At 33.0% G+C, this 14,137-nt stretch overlaps 1 long non-coding RNA gene across 5 annotated transcripts in view; it reads right to left on the bottom strand.

The window, feature by feature from the left end:
• Positions 1 to 14,137, bottom strand: part of LOC129532269 (uncharacterized) — a 294,256-nt gene that overhangs the window by 115,375 nt on the left and 164,744 nt on the right. For 3 of the 5 annotated variants that reach the window (XR_008677928.2, XR_010132993.1, XR_008677931.2), the window contains exons 3-4: positions 9,926 to 10,091; positions 1,410 to 1,574 (exon numbers count right to left, since the gene is read on the bottom strand). This is a non-coding gene — a long non-coding RNA (uncharacterized lncRNA). The remainder of the gene's footprint in view (positions 1 to 1,409; positions 1,575 to 9,925; positions 10,092 to 14,137) is intronic. The other 2 variants (XR_008677933.2, XR_008677930.2) reach the window with 2 other exon arrangements.

The following is a 14,137-nucleotide window of genomic DNA, read 5'->3' as shown; positions in this document are numbered from 1 at the left end:
GGATAACGAGAAATCAGAATAGGAAAGACCCAGAGCAGTTAATGAAAAAAGCCTGCCAAAGAGCAGCAAGAATAAAAGTTATACTAGGACTTTGTAAATTATGGTGAGCCAAGCCTGTTAGAGTATAAGATTTTTTTCGTTTTTCCCCACTCCCATCACCAACCTCCCACCACTCCCACCAGGGGTTACTCTCTCAGCCTCCCACCAGCAGCCATTATGTCCATGTACTCATAGATGCAATGCTTAAGTGACTAGAATCCAATGGTATACCAGGGAAGGGCATCAATAAAATAATTTATCCTGTAGTCCATTGTTGGAAGAGCCTACTGAAATGAAGAAAATGTGAATATTTGAAGAATAGATGTTTGAACCCTTGAAGGTTCTAGGAGAAATGAGAATGAAATAATTTCTAAAAGGAATAGTATAAATTGCAAATTACAGAGCTAGAAATTCTGAAGGCAAGGTGATTCATGTTACCTTCAGTTTTAGAGATGAACTTACTAAAACTTGAACCGATCTGTTGAGTATGTTTCCATCAGATCTGTGAGAGTTTGAAGTTCAAATATGCTGATATTTTTTACGGGCAAGTATATAAAACTCCAAAGGTCTATGCTTTGACCTATAGAACTACAGTGGGATGTTAAGGAACTGGTCAAGTTCAAAACTTTGCCTAGTTACAAGGCCAACCAATATCCCATTTCTTCTGGGGCTTTCAGTGTGTTAGTATTCCCACAGTTGTTACAGACAGTTCCAAGTACAAACACTTCCCTGGCTTGCTTCCCCCTGCTTTCACTTTCCCAACCTGGATTACACACATACTATCATTGAAATGACTCAACTTTTCTCAAATTACTCAAAGTCACTTGCCCATTTTTTACCCTTGCAGATTCACACTTTAATCTAGCTTTAACACTCTAAAAGGATATCCACCCACTAATCAATGGATTCTAAATTTGCCTTTGATCCCTAATAGTTGTGCAACCCTAGTGAAATAATTTTATTTTTCTGTACCTCAATTTTTGCCTCCAAAAATGAATACTGTACATGTATTTGAATAACCTATGTGCAGGTATACAGTAGAGGCCTAATAAATATTAGTGTCCTTTCTCCTTTTCCATCTTGGCAGATCTTCACTGCTCAAAACTTCCCAGATTTTCTCCCCTGGTTACCTCTCTCCAACTCTTCCCTCAGACATACACAAGTCTCTTCTCAGATCTCAAATCTCCTTTTCTGGCAGGCTCTTCCTTTCGCACAAGTTCCCCTTGGATCTTTCCCCACCATAAACATTTTCCCTTATTTCTTCTTTTCAGAGGTCAGAATCTGATCTCTGTTGAAAGCAAATGCCAAATTTTTCCCAATTTCTTATTTTCTCTCCATTCTAAAAGATTGCCAGTTACTCCGGTACTCACCATGCCAGACTGTCTTTGGGAGACACTTCATCAGGTCTAAAAGAGTTAGTACCTGTGGTTTCCTGTGGTTTGCTTTGGCTCTCAGGTGCTTAGAGGTAGGAATTGATGGAGGCTGAAAGAGCACATGGCGGTCATGATTTCACAGGAAGTCCTGCTGGTTTGTTGCTGTAAAATGGAGAAAAGCAGAAGTTCATAGTTTGAATGAATATGGATTACAATAGAGCAAGATAGAGCCATAGAATTTTTAAAGACGAGATTTAGTTAACTTGGTGGGCAACTTTCAGGAATTTTAATTATTTATAAGGAAACAATTTCTCTGTATAATGAAAAGATTTAAACATACACATTCTAGACTAGTGCTGTGTAGTTGAAATATAATGTGAATTTCATATGTAATTTTAAATTTTTTAGTAGCCATATTGAAAAAAGTAAAATTAACTTCAATATTTTAATACAATATATCAAAAAAGTCATTTAACTAATCAAAAAGTTGAGATATTTTACATTACATTTCTTGTACCAAGTCTTCCAAATATGATGTATATTTTACACTTATAGTATATCTCATTTCTGACTAGCTACATTTTAATTGCTCAGTTGCTCCAGGTGGTTAGTGGCTACTCTAATGAATAGCACAGTTTTATACATTACAAAATAGTGTATTTAGCCAGGCACAGTGGTGCATGCCTGAAATCCCAGCTACAGGAGGCTGAGGAAGGATGATGCCATGCCAGTTTGAGGTGGTAGTGCACCAAGATCACACCTGTGAAAAGCCACTGCACTCTAATCTGGGCAACATAGTGAGATCCCAACTCTTAAAAAAATAGCACATTTATATTTCTCTGAATACCTAAATTTCAGGAGTGATGATATAGATAGGATAAAAAATTCCTATCTTCATGTTGATTAGAAACATAAAATCATAGTAGACTGATAATAACCAGCCTCCCCAAACCCCCAGAAAAACATCCATACCCTAATTTCTGGAACCTGTGAATGTTATTTTATCTGACAACAAAAGATTATATAGATGTGACTACATTAAAGATCTTGAGGTGGAGACATTATCAGGGATTAACAGAGTGGGCTCTAAATGGAATCACATGCATCCTTATAAAAGGGAAGTAGAGGGATATTTTACAGCAGAGGAAGAAAATAAGAAGGTAATGTGATGACCAAAGCCATGACTAGAGTGACACAGATTTGAGCCAAGAAATGTCTGCAGCCATTAGAAGTTGAGAGAGGCAAGGAACAAAACCTCCCCTTGAGCCTCCAGAGAGAATATAGCCATCTTGATTTAAACCCAGTAGTACTACTTTGGACATATTTTGAGCATCCAAAACCATGAGAGAATATATTTCTGTTGTTTTAAACCACAAAGTTTGTGATAATTTGTTACAGCAGCATCAGGAAACTGATACACAAGTCATTTATAGTAATGACATTATATTTTCTTGTTTGTCATCAATGTGTAAACAAATGCCATTCATCCTATCTCTAGAAATTGCCAATAATGTGTTCAACAAATATTGATGCTAAAAATGCCTTACCAGATCTTTCATCTCAAGTGGTTGCATTGACTGCCCATATGCTGAAAAATTTAAAATTTATATTTCTATATTTCAGCACTCCCCTGCACTGCAAATTAGTGTTTTCAAATATCTCCTGTGCATTGCCACCTATATGTTCCACAGTCATAAAAATAAATGCTCAACATTGCTAATCAACAGATAAAGGCAAATTAAAATCATGATGAGAAATCAACTTACACCAGTTGGAATAGTCGCTACTAAAAAGACAAAAAATAACATGTCCCAGCCACGTGTGTCTGTCTTGTCCCACAGCCTGTGAGTTTCAAATTGCTAAGCCTCCACTTAGTAAGGGCTATATAGAATGTAGGAAAGTATATGTACATGAAATATGTGTAAAAAATAGAGGCTGAAGATGATATCATGTATTTTATGCTGAATATTGACAACTAATTGTTTCATTGATTGCACATTCATTTTGCAATAAACTCTTTTTAGCAGCAATGAACCAAAAACATTTAATTCTGAAGAATAGGTGTTTAATAAAAAATTCAGTAATAACAATTGATAATGAACATATAACTTGCACAAAATATCTGTTGATATTTCTCATCTAACATATGTGGGGCCATAGAAATATTAAAAACCCCACAAAAGCTAGGTCATAAATCTTCAGAAAAAAATATCAGCATGAGTTTAACAATTAGTACTTTTAAAAAGGAAACCATGTCAGTATTAATAGATTTTGGTTTAATTCATATAGTCATGGAAAACAGGTTTCAATGGAATGTGACTTTTCATTTAGATTAAATGACTACTCAAAATTATTGTTCTTCTTTTTCAATCTCAAGTTTTCTTGCATGCATGAAAACAGTATAGGGACAACTGTTTATGGAGTAGGGCTATTTCTGAAAAAACTTTGCAAACAGTTAAATGACGTGTGGTTCAAATTAGTCTCAACAGTTATTTCAAATAGAAAGTTTTATTAGCACAATAGTAGTTATATTTTCATGTAACTCATGGACACTAAAACTTTTAGAAGTTAATTTTTTAATGGTAAAACATCAGAAAATTATTGAATATTATTTTGAATAGTTAGAATTTCAACCTTGAAGACTAAAATGATATGTTTTAGGGAAATAAAAATATAAATGTTTGTGGATCAAAATTCATGATAGAGAATTAAGAAATGCATGAAATATAAATATATTTGGAATTGGTTCTATTAAATCCCAACAAGTTGTAAGATTTTACCAGCCTAATATACCAAGCTATATACTACAGCTTCTATATAGACACAAAAACACACATACACATTAAAATGAAGCTTCACACTTTCTCTCTTTGCTCCTTATCATCAATTAAATTATAGAAATAGTTTAACCTTTACTAAACAACATTGTAAGCCAATCTAAGTGTCCTACCATGGTATTGAATTGTGTTGTGAATGGTTTTTCTAAATTTGTTATTTATTTATTTATTTTTCTAGGCCTCGCATACCTATTTTTTATCCAGTTACTTTTAAAAAACTTTTTTATGTTGGAAATCTAATAAAATTACCCAAAATATCAACATTGACACAGAAAATTGAAATTATTGAAATTAAAAATTGGAAATAGAATAGTATTCCATGGTGTATGTGTAACACATTTTCTATATCCAGTCTGTCGTTGATGGGTATTTTGGTTTATTCCATGTCTTTGTTATTGCAAATAGTGCTGCAATGAATATACACATGCATGTGTCTTTATAAAAGAGTAATTTATATTTCTATGAGTATATACTCAGTAGTGGGATTGTTGGGTCAAATGGTATTTCTGTTTTTAGGTCTTTGAGGAATTGCTACACTGTCTTCCACAATGGTTGAACTAATGTACACTCCCACCAACTGTGTAAAAGTGTTCCTTTTTTTTCACAACCTCACCAGCATTTGCAACTTTTTGACTTTTTAATAATAGCCATTCTGACTGGTGTGAGATGGTATCTCATTGTTGCTTTGATTTGCATTTTGAGGGTAGAGAGAGAAAGGAAGGAGAGGATAAGGAAAAATTACTAATGGGTACTATCCTTAATACATGGGTAATCAAATAATCTGTTTACAACAATCCTCCATGACACGATCTTACCTATGTAACAAACCTGTCCATCCACCCCTGAACTTAAAATAAAGGTTAAAAAATGGCATTCATGTTTTATATTAATTGGAAAGGTATGGAACACACAGAATAAATTCCGAGGAAGTTAAATGGAAAAAAAAAAAAAGAATAACACTTTTGTCTATTGTTATGAACTGAATGCTTACATTCCCCCAGAATTTATAGGTTGAAAACCTAACCCCCAATGCAATGCTATTAAAAGATATAGGCCTTTGGGAAGTGTTTAGGTCATGAGGGTGAAGTCCTCATGAATAGAGTTAGTGTTCTTATAAAATAAACTTCAGAGAGCTCTCTAGCATTCTTTGTCACGTGAGGATTCAATGAGTTGACAGTCTGTAACCTCACCAGAGCCCAACTATGCTGGCACTCTGATCTCAAACTCCCAGCCTCCAGAACTGTGAAAAATACATTTATACATTTCTATTGTTTTTAACCTACTGTCCATTTTTTGTGATAGCAGACATCTACAGAATTGACTAAAACGTCCACAGGAACAAACAAACAAAATTAGAAAATTTGATGATGAGAGTTCAGTGTACACAATTTATTTACATATTTATTTACTCATTTATTTTTCAGAGCCAGGGTCTTGCTCTGTCACCCAGGCCACAGTGTAGGGGCACAATCATATCTCACTGTAACCTCAAACTCCTAAGCTCAGGTGATTCTCCCACCCTCCCCACTCAGCCTCTGTAGTAGCAAGGATTCATAGGCATGTGCTGCCATGCCCAGCTAATTTGTGGTTGTTTGTTGTTGTTGGAGAGACAGGGTCTCACTATGTTGCCCCGCTAGTCAGGAACTCCTGGCTTCAAGCAGTCCTCCCTACTCAGCCTCCCAAAGCATTGGGATTACAAGTGTGAGACACTGTGCTGGCCCATAATTTACTTTTCAAAATCTACAATTGATCTACAGAACAACTTCTCTTCTGAGAGAAAGTTCTGAAGGTGCTTTTTTAAGAAATTGAATAAATTAATATTCTTTACCCAAATGGAATGAAATTGAGCCCTTTGTTTTTTGTAGCATCTAAATTTGGCAAGACTTATAAAAGAACCATAGGATCACCTTATTTGATGAGTGTTGTTACATAAAAATATTTGTTGACGAAAGTTATTCTGAATAAAAGCAAAAAGGCAGTGCCAGTTAAAATATGTAGACTGAAATTTTTAAATGTTTCAATAAAAAGATAGAATGAAGAACATAATTCATTTGGTAGAATTAACCCTGAGCTTACTGAAACCTTAGGAAAAATATAGAAGAATTTTCTCAATTAAAAATATATATTTTTGGCCTGTAGAACTGTAACAATAGAAACAATAGCATCAATAAACCATTTCAAATTTATTAGCCTTAAAGTATAACTATGTAGAAAATTACGAGGAGCATCTGAACATACATTCTTTAGTGACTTGATTTTAGAGACAGATATGGCTAAGAAATTGCCAAAAGCATATGAATATGAGTCAAATATAATCTTTCCACCTAAATTTTAAAGTAATTTTTAATGTTTTGTTTTGCTTTGATATACACAGGTATACCTTTTTATTAGTATACATAATTTTATTTGTACAAAATTTTAAAAAATAGTTTTTGAATAAAAGATTTTTTATATGTTCAACAGCATAAAAATCAACAAAATCATTAATAGATAAATGTCAACATTACAAAGCTTTGATTATTTTATAATCTACTTTCACCTTTATAAGTTTTCTGATTTGTACTAAAAAATGATACTATCTTCCTGATAGTATCCAAACCTGAAATCATGGGGCCATCTGGGGATCTTCCTTCTCCTTACCTGTCCTGACTTCACATACAGTTGCTTACTATAGCCCACCAAGTTTTTCAAAATAGTTTCTTCTTCATCTTTACCTAAATGGTTTAGTGTAGGCCTTCATCATATCTTGTAAAAATCTGTGGTAACCTCCTAGTTCAATCCCTGTCTCTTCTCTACAAACACTCAATTCATTAGTCCTACTGCTATCATACACATTTTCAAAAAGGAAAATCAGATTTTGTTATCCAAAGGTATCGATTTCCTCAATCAGGGGTGTTTTATAACAATAGTCTAAATATCAAACACATTACATAAAATTGTAAAATATTTTATGATTTAATCTTTGCTTTTGTCTTCAACCATTTATCTTGTTCTTCTTTATTCATTTCTGGTCATATGTTCCTCCTCTTTGCCTTTGCACGTGATTTTTCTCCTCCCCAGAGTAAACACTTGCCTAAAGTACTTGGAAATTCTCCTGTTAGATTTCAAAACCTAGTTCAAGTGATATTGTTTTCTCTGTGAAGACTTCCTTGTCCATATTGCAAAGCTGAAATTATAATTCTCTTTGTCCCACACTATATATAGTGTATGTATGTGTAATTATATGTGTGTGTAGTAGTAGTAGTCACTCTTATTACACTAGATTTTAATTATTATTTTAAGTCTGCCTTGCCTTCTGGACTTTGAGACATTGAATGCTGACTTTTAGTTTTATCCATTGAAAATGGACAAATGCCTATTCCAAATAGACGCTCAGAAAAAAAAGTTTTTGTTTCCTCAGTAGTTGGAAGGAAGAATGAATGACATATACACTGACTGTTCAAATTTATCTGTATTTCAGCACGTTATGTGTTTCTTGTGGATGTATAAACACACACAAAACCAATGCAAAATTTACATAAAATTTAAAAACGCAAAAAACTGAACTGATAAAGAATGATAAAGAATTCACACACTTTTTTTTTTTTTTTTTGCCAGAAGTGTGTTTTTTTTTCTTTTGTTCTGCCTCCTAGATTTGGAAGTTTGCCCTCAACAATGTTGATCATTGAATCTGACAAGAACACCCGCATCTGGTGTATTTAGTTAGAAAATCTCTGGATTATTTAATAATCTAGTTTTATATTGGATTGTCATCACAAATGGCATAAACTTTACTGTATATCAAAAACATTTTGTATATTTAAATTGCAATTTACTTTGTGTTAGTGTTGTTATAATAATTAGCAAATTTAATTCCTTTGTCAGTTCCTATAACTGACATAGCTATATTACCTAAAACCTAATTTGGGGGATTAAATTTTAATATAAAGCATGAATTTACTTGTAATTGCCCAAAACCTTTTCTCTCATTTCCAATTGTCCATGAAATAGACTGTAAGCATCCAATAAGTTATACAATAAATTATTTTTCTTGAATTAAACATGTACACTTTCCAAACCTATACTTTCTGTATCTTCTTCTGTTTGTCCAAGAAAACTATTTTACAATTATGGCAGGTACAAGTAAAGATTTAAAACAGTCTTAATTATATTTGCTAACTGGTAGCATATTAATTCTTAGTTCTACCTTCTAACCTCATAAATAGTCGGTTCAATTGTGTCTGTATGTCTGTGAGTGTGGGAGTTTTGGACTCATCCATGGCTGCATTAAATTTGATGATCATAAAAATGAAAATTGGTATTGGTGAAAATGACAATAATGGTGACAGAAGTAATTATTTGTTTTTTGATAAACAATATGATTTCATGGATACTTGTTATCAGGCTCACATTATTGATCAAAGAACTAAATTTAAGAGCAGTGACTTGACCACATGCATTCTACATGGATGAAGATGGACACAAACAAGTCAAATTTAATGTTGTTTTCATTATGTATGAATATAATTCATGAGTCTATTTGATTACATTGAACCTTACAAAACTAAATTTAGTAGACTGATATGGTACCTTTTTCAGGATAATTTGTTTATGATTTTCAAGTAATATCTTGCGTAGAAACTGGTTTTTTAATGATAAAATAGAAAAATTTTGGCCAGGTGCGGTAGCTCATGCCTGTAATCCCAGCACTTTAGGAGGCTGAGGTGGGTGGATTACCTGAGGTCAGGCTGAGTTTGATACCAGCCTGGCCAACCCTGTCTCTACTAAAAATACAAGAATTAGCCAGGCGTGGTGGTGTGAGCCTGTAATTCCAGCTACTCGGGAGGCTGAGGCAGGAGAATCACTTAACCTGGGAGGAGGAGGTTTCAGTGAGCTGAGATCATACCACTGCACTCCAACCTGGGCAACAGAGTGAGACTTCATCTCAAATTAAATAAATAAATAAGAAAAGAAAAGAAAAGAAAAAAATTCCAGCACTTTCAAATGGCAGATTTTCTCACTGTAAAATATAACGTAGTCCATTGAGCACTATTCATTAAGAGGACAACAATATACATCCAGAGAAGGAGATTATACATATTACCAACTCTTCCAGATTTAGAAACACATGCTGCACTTCAGCAAATTTGAACAATTTGAGATTCTAAGAAATATGAAAGGAAAGTTTTTTTTTTTGAACAGCAACATTAACCATGAGACCAGCATTTAAACAGAAAGAGCAGAGATCCAGGAATTGTGAACATATGGAGGAAATTATTTAAAACAGTAATTATCTTATTAGTTGTCTTGCAGAATGAACATTTAAAATTGAAATGTTCTTCAGTAAACACTACAATCAGGCCAATCTGCTTCTACTAGAAAGAAAGAGATATATAAAATAGTCCAGAATATGAACATTGTCCTGAATATTAAGAACTTGCAGCCAAAACTATTCCTTAAATTTATATTCCCCATTTTCATTTCTAAATGAGTTATAAAATCACATATAAGTTTTCTTTCAAATAATTTGCGTGAGAAACACATTGTGGTTGGTACAAGTGCCAACCCACTATTAATGACATCAAAATAGAGAAATACTGTGTCTAAAACCTGGACTTCATTTTACTGCATAAAGAGTTAATAGTTTTTCAGTGGAGAAACCAGTATCAATCATATTATTAAATCATAATTACCTACCTGCCAGGTTACTGTGATTTTTGGCATCATTGGCATACAGCGATAGTTTGGTCAAATATTGTTTCTATTACTGCCATTTCATTCCCAGAGGTACTCTTTGGCTTTCTAAATTGATCTGATATCCGTAGTGCTTCCAGGAATAAGGTTTAAAAATACAACAGTGATTCTGTGGATAGGTATATAGAAATATGGGAATCCAAGTATACATTTTTTTCCATTTGGGAATTATAATACATTTTCTAGCTATTGTAAACTTTTCAAATATACATATTTGCTCTTGATGTAAACTTTAAAGCAAAGTATAGTCAAATGATAAAAGTTCAAAGCACTACAGCCATATTGCTAAAATTTTATGTATCTGAAAATTAGGTTTTTTAAAAAGCAGCTTTTAAAGTCTATTCCTTCACATTGTGTTAAATATAAATTTCATGGATTTATTACTCTCCATTTAATCTCCCTCATCTCTCCCTTAATTTAACTTGAAACTTCTGATTTTATGTCACTTTCCTATACTATAACCAGAATATTCATGTTGATGTTATCCCCAGTCTTTTATAGGCTTTCTAACAAATGAGTTTTATAATTATTTTCACTTTTTCTGACTGTATTATTTTCTATTAATATTTTCCCAATATTACTCTTCCCCATCAGGAGCTACTCGAAAGTATCAATTTTGTCTTTTTTCTTTTTGCTATTATTGTTTTATGGATTGTTGGCCTTGGTTACTTATCTGCTATATACCAAATTTTCTCTTTAGCATAACTTTGTGTCAATATAGTTATTTCTAATTTACCCAGAATTCTCAAAAACATATATATGTGTCTTATTTTGGGCGGGCTTTATTTTAAACAAGTCTAAAAGAAAATTATGATATACGTTTTCCTCTTGTTACATTAATTCTCTTCTACATTGGATACTGAGTGAATTTAGAACAGCATTTCGGAATGTTTTAATATACGTTGAAAGGCAGAAAAATTTTCAAGGACCAAATAACTTTATGAATCATTTGATTAAATATCATTAAATTGTGATCTTTACTGCAAAACCTTAAAGAATATTTTACAGGCTAATGAACTTAATAAATCTCTAATAGAATCTTCCAAACTCATTTGCCAAATAATCTTTTCTTGTCCAAGAATCCTATAGATCAGCATTTATCCAAACCCAGTTTAGGAGGAATGTGGATTACATGTAAATTGCTTCAGTATTATATTGTACATAATCTCTCTCTCTCTCTTTGTCTCTCTGTCTCGTTATCCTCCCATTCCAAAAGAAATACCTACTATGTTCCTATTATTCTTCCAGGGAGTGGGAGTAGAGTGATAAAAAGAGTAGAAAAAGTCACTGCTCTTAAAACAGTATATAGCTAGAGGAAATAAAAATAATATACAAGTAAAATAAATTCAAGTAGAGATGAGTACTATGCCCCAAACACCATATAATACAGTAGATAAAATAGAGAGAACTGAGGTAATTATTTAGATCTCAGGGTAATTCTCTCTGAGATGTCACTTGGGCTGAGACCTCAATGAAAAGAGAAAGCCAGCCATGTAAAGATCAGAGTGCAGAGAGTGCCAAGAAAAGAAGAAAGCAGGCTCAAAATTCTAAGGATGGAAATAAGTTTAGTGCTTTCCAGGAATGTAGAGCATCAAGTGTGGTTAGAATAAAATCAGTGAGGAAAAAGAGATAGGCAGTGGAGAGTGAGGCAGTGACTACATCATGGGTAGACTGGTGTGGAGCTCTGATTTTATTCGAAGTGCAATGAGAAGCCATTGGAGGGTTTTGAGCAGAGGAATGACATGAATTTTAAAAGATCACATTGGCAGCTGTGTGAAGAATGTCTAATTAGGGGGAATAAAGTAGAAACAGACAAACCATTAAATAGTCTATTGAATTTTCCCAGATGAGGGAAGATTTCTTGGGCAAGAGTAGTAGCAAAGCAAATAAGAAGTATTTTGAAAAGAAATAACAGTATTTGCTGATGGATAGAATGTGGGTGCCGCGAGGAAGAGAATAAATGATAATTCCTAGGTGAGATTAAACAACAGAGTGAATGTGACACTGCTAATTAATATGAGAAAGACTGGAGGAGAAGGAGGATGGGTAATAATACAAGGATGAGAAGATAATTATGCTTTGAGACCCAACAGGAGAAATGAAATAAACACCTAGTTAAATAAATGTGACGCTAAGAAGAGACATAAAGCCTGGACAGTGTTCACTAGAGATGATAGTATGAGTTATGGGACTGGATAGGTCACTTAGAGAGATACAGTTTACAGAAAGAAAAAGAAAACTCATGATCAAGCCCTGGGAAATACGTACATTTTGAAAATGTTAAGTTTATAAATTTTAAGCTTATAAATTTATAAATTATAGATCATAAATTATATAAATATTTATATAATTAAAATTATGTAATTTAATATAAATTATATAAAAATTATATTGGTATATAATTTATATTTGTATATAATTTATATTTGTATAATTTATAAGTCATATAATATTAACTCACATCTGATATATTTATATATAATTTAAAACATAATATATAAATATATTATAAATAGGTTATATTTTATATAATATAAATATTATATATAATATATAAATATATTAAAATATATTTCTGTGATTTATTATAAATTATATAATTTATAAATTTTAAATTATATAATTCATAAATTTATAGCAATTATAAATGTATAGCAATTTACAAATTATAAAGTTTTAAAAATTATTCTGTGTATTGAGCAATGGGTGTATTTCAAGATGCTTCAGTATCCTCAGAATTTACAGACCACAGTTCCGGGGAAATCCAAGTATAAAGCTACTAGATTAGACCCAAATTATCAGATACTGGAATCATATTCTCAATCAAACAATATAACTCTGTGAAGGTAAAAATCTGGAGCCATATCATTCAGAAGCAATAAAACTGTTACATTTTCTACCTCCTTATTTTCTCAAAAGAACTACAATTTAATTTTTGATATTATATTAAGGCATAGCAAGTTGATTTTCTGAGAGGATAACTGAAACATCACTAACACTGATTCAGACAGGGAAACTTTGAAAAGTCATTCAGATCATTACTAAGCAAAACTTTACATTAGGAGCTCTATTAGAACAGACGCTTCATTGCCATAGGATCTAGAGACTTCTTTTAAAATGCTGTCACTATTGCAATGTATGTAATATTTGATAAATTCCACCTGAAGACATGTTTCAGCAATTAAAACAAACTGCATAGAAACTCAGTAAGTTTACAATAATAAAATTCATTTGCATAGAAATATCTATCATCTATTTTTCTGTCACTTAGTATGTCCATTTATTATCTATAATCAATTAGCCAGTTTATGTTGTCCTCCAGATATAATCTTTTTTTATTTTTATTTTTTTATTATACTTTAAGTTTTAGGGTACATGTGCACATTGTGCAGGTTAGTTACATATGTATACATGTGCCATGCTGGTGCGCTGCACCCACTAACTCGTCATCTAGCATTAGGTATATCTCCTAATGCTATCCCTCCCCCCTCCCCCCACCCCACCACAGTCCCCAGAGTGTGATGTTCCCCTTCCTGTGTCCATGTGATCTCATTGTTCAATTCCCACCTATGAGTGAGAATATGCGGTGTTTGGTTTTTTGTTCTTGCGATAGTTTACTGAGAATGATGATTTCCAATTTCATCCATGTCCCTACAAAGGACATGAACTCATCATTTTTTATGGCTGCATAGTATTCCATGGTGTATATGTGCCACATTTTCTTAATCCAGTCTATCATTGTTGGACAGTTGGCTTGGTTCCAAGTCTTTGCTATTGTGAATAATGCCGCAATAAACATACGTGTGCATGTGTCTTTATAGCAGCATGATTTATAGTCCTTTGGGTATATACCCAGTAATGGGATGGCTGAGTCAAATGGTATTTCTAGTTCTAGATCCCTGAGGAATTGCCACACTGACTTCCACAATGGTTGAACTAGTTTACAGTCCCACCAACAGGGTAAAAGTGTTCCTATTTCTCCACATCCTCTCCAGCACCTGTTGTTTCCTGACTTTTTAATGATTGCCATTCTAACTGGTGTGAGATGGTATCTCATAGTGGTTTTGATTTGCATTTCTCTGATGGCCAGTGATGATGAGCATTTTTTCATGTGTTTTTTGGCTGCATAAATGTCTTCTTTTGAGAAGTGTCTGT

The sequence above is a fragment of the Gorilla gorilla genome, chromosome 2 (genome assembly GCF_029281585.2).
Source record: "Gorilla gorilla gorilla isolate KB3781 chromosome 2, NHGRI_mGorGor1-v2.1_pri, whole genome shotgun sequence".
Classification (NCBI taxonomy): domain Eukaryota; kingdom Metazoa; phylum Chordata; class Mammalia; order Primates; family Hominidae; genus Gorilla; species Gorilla gorilla.
Note: the sequence above shows the minus strand (reverse complement) of the source record. Positions and strands in the feature narration are given on the sequence as shown.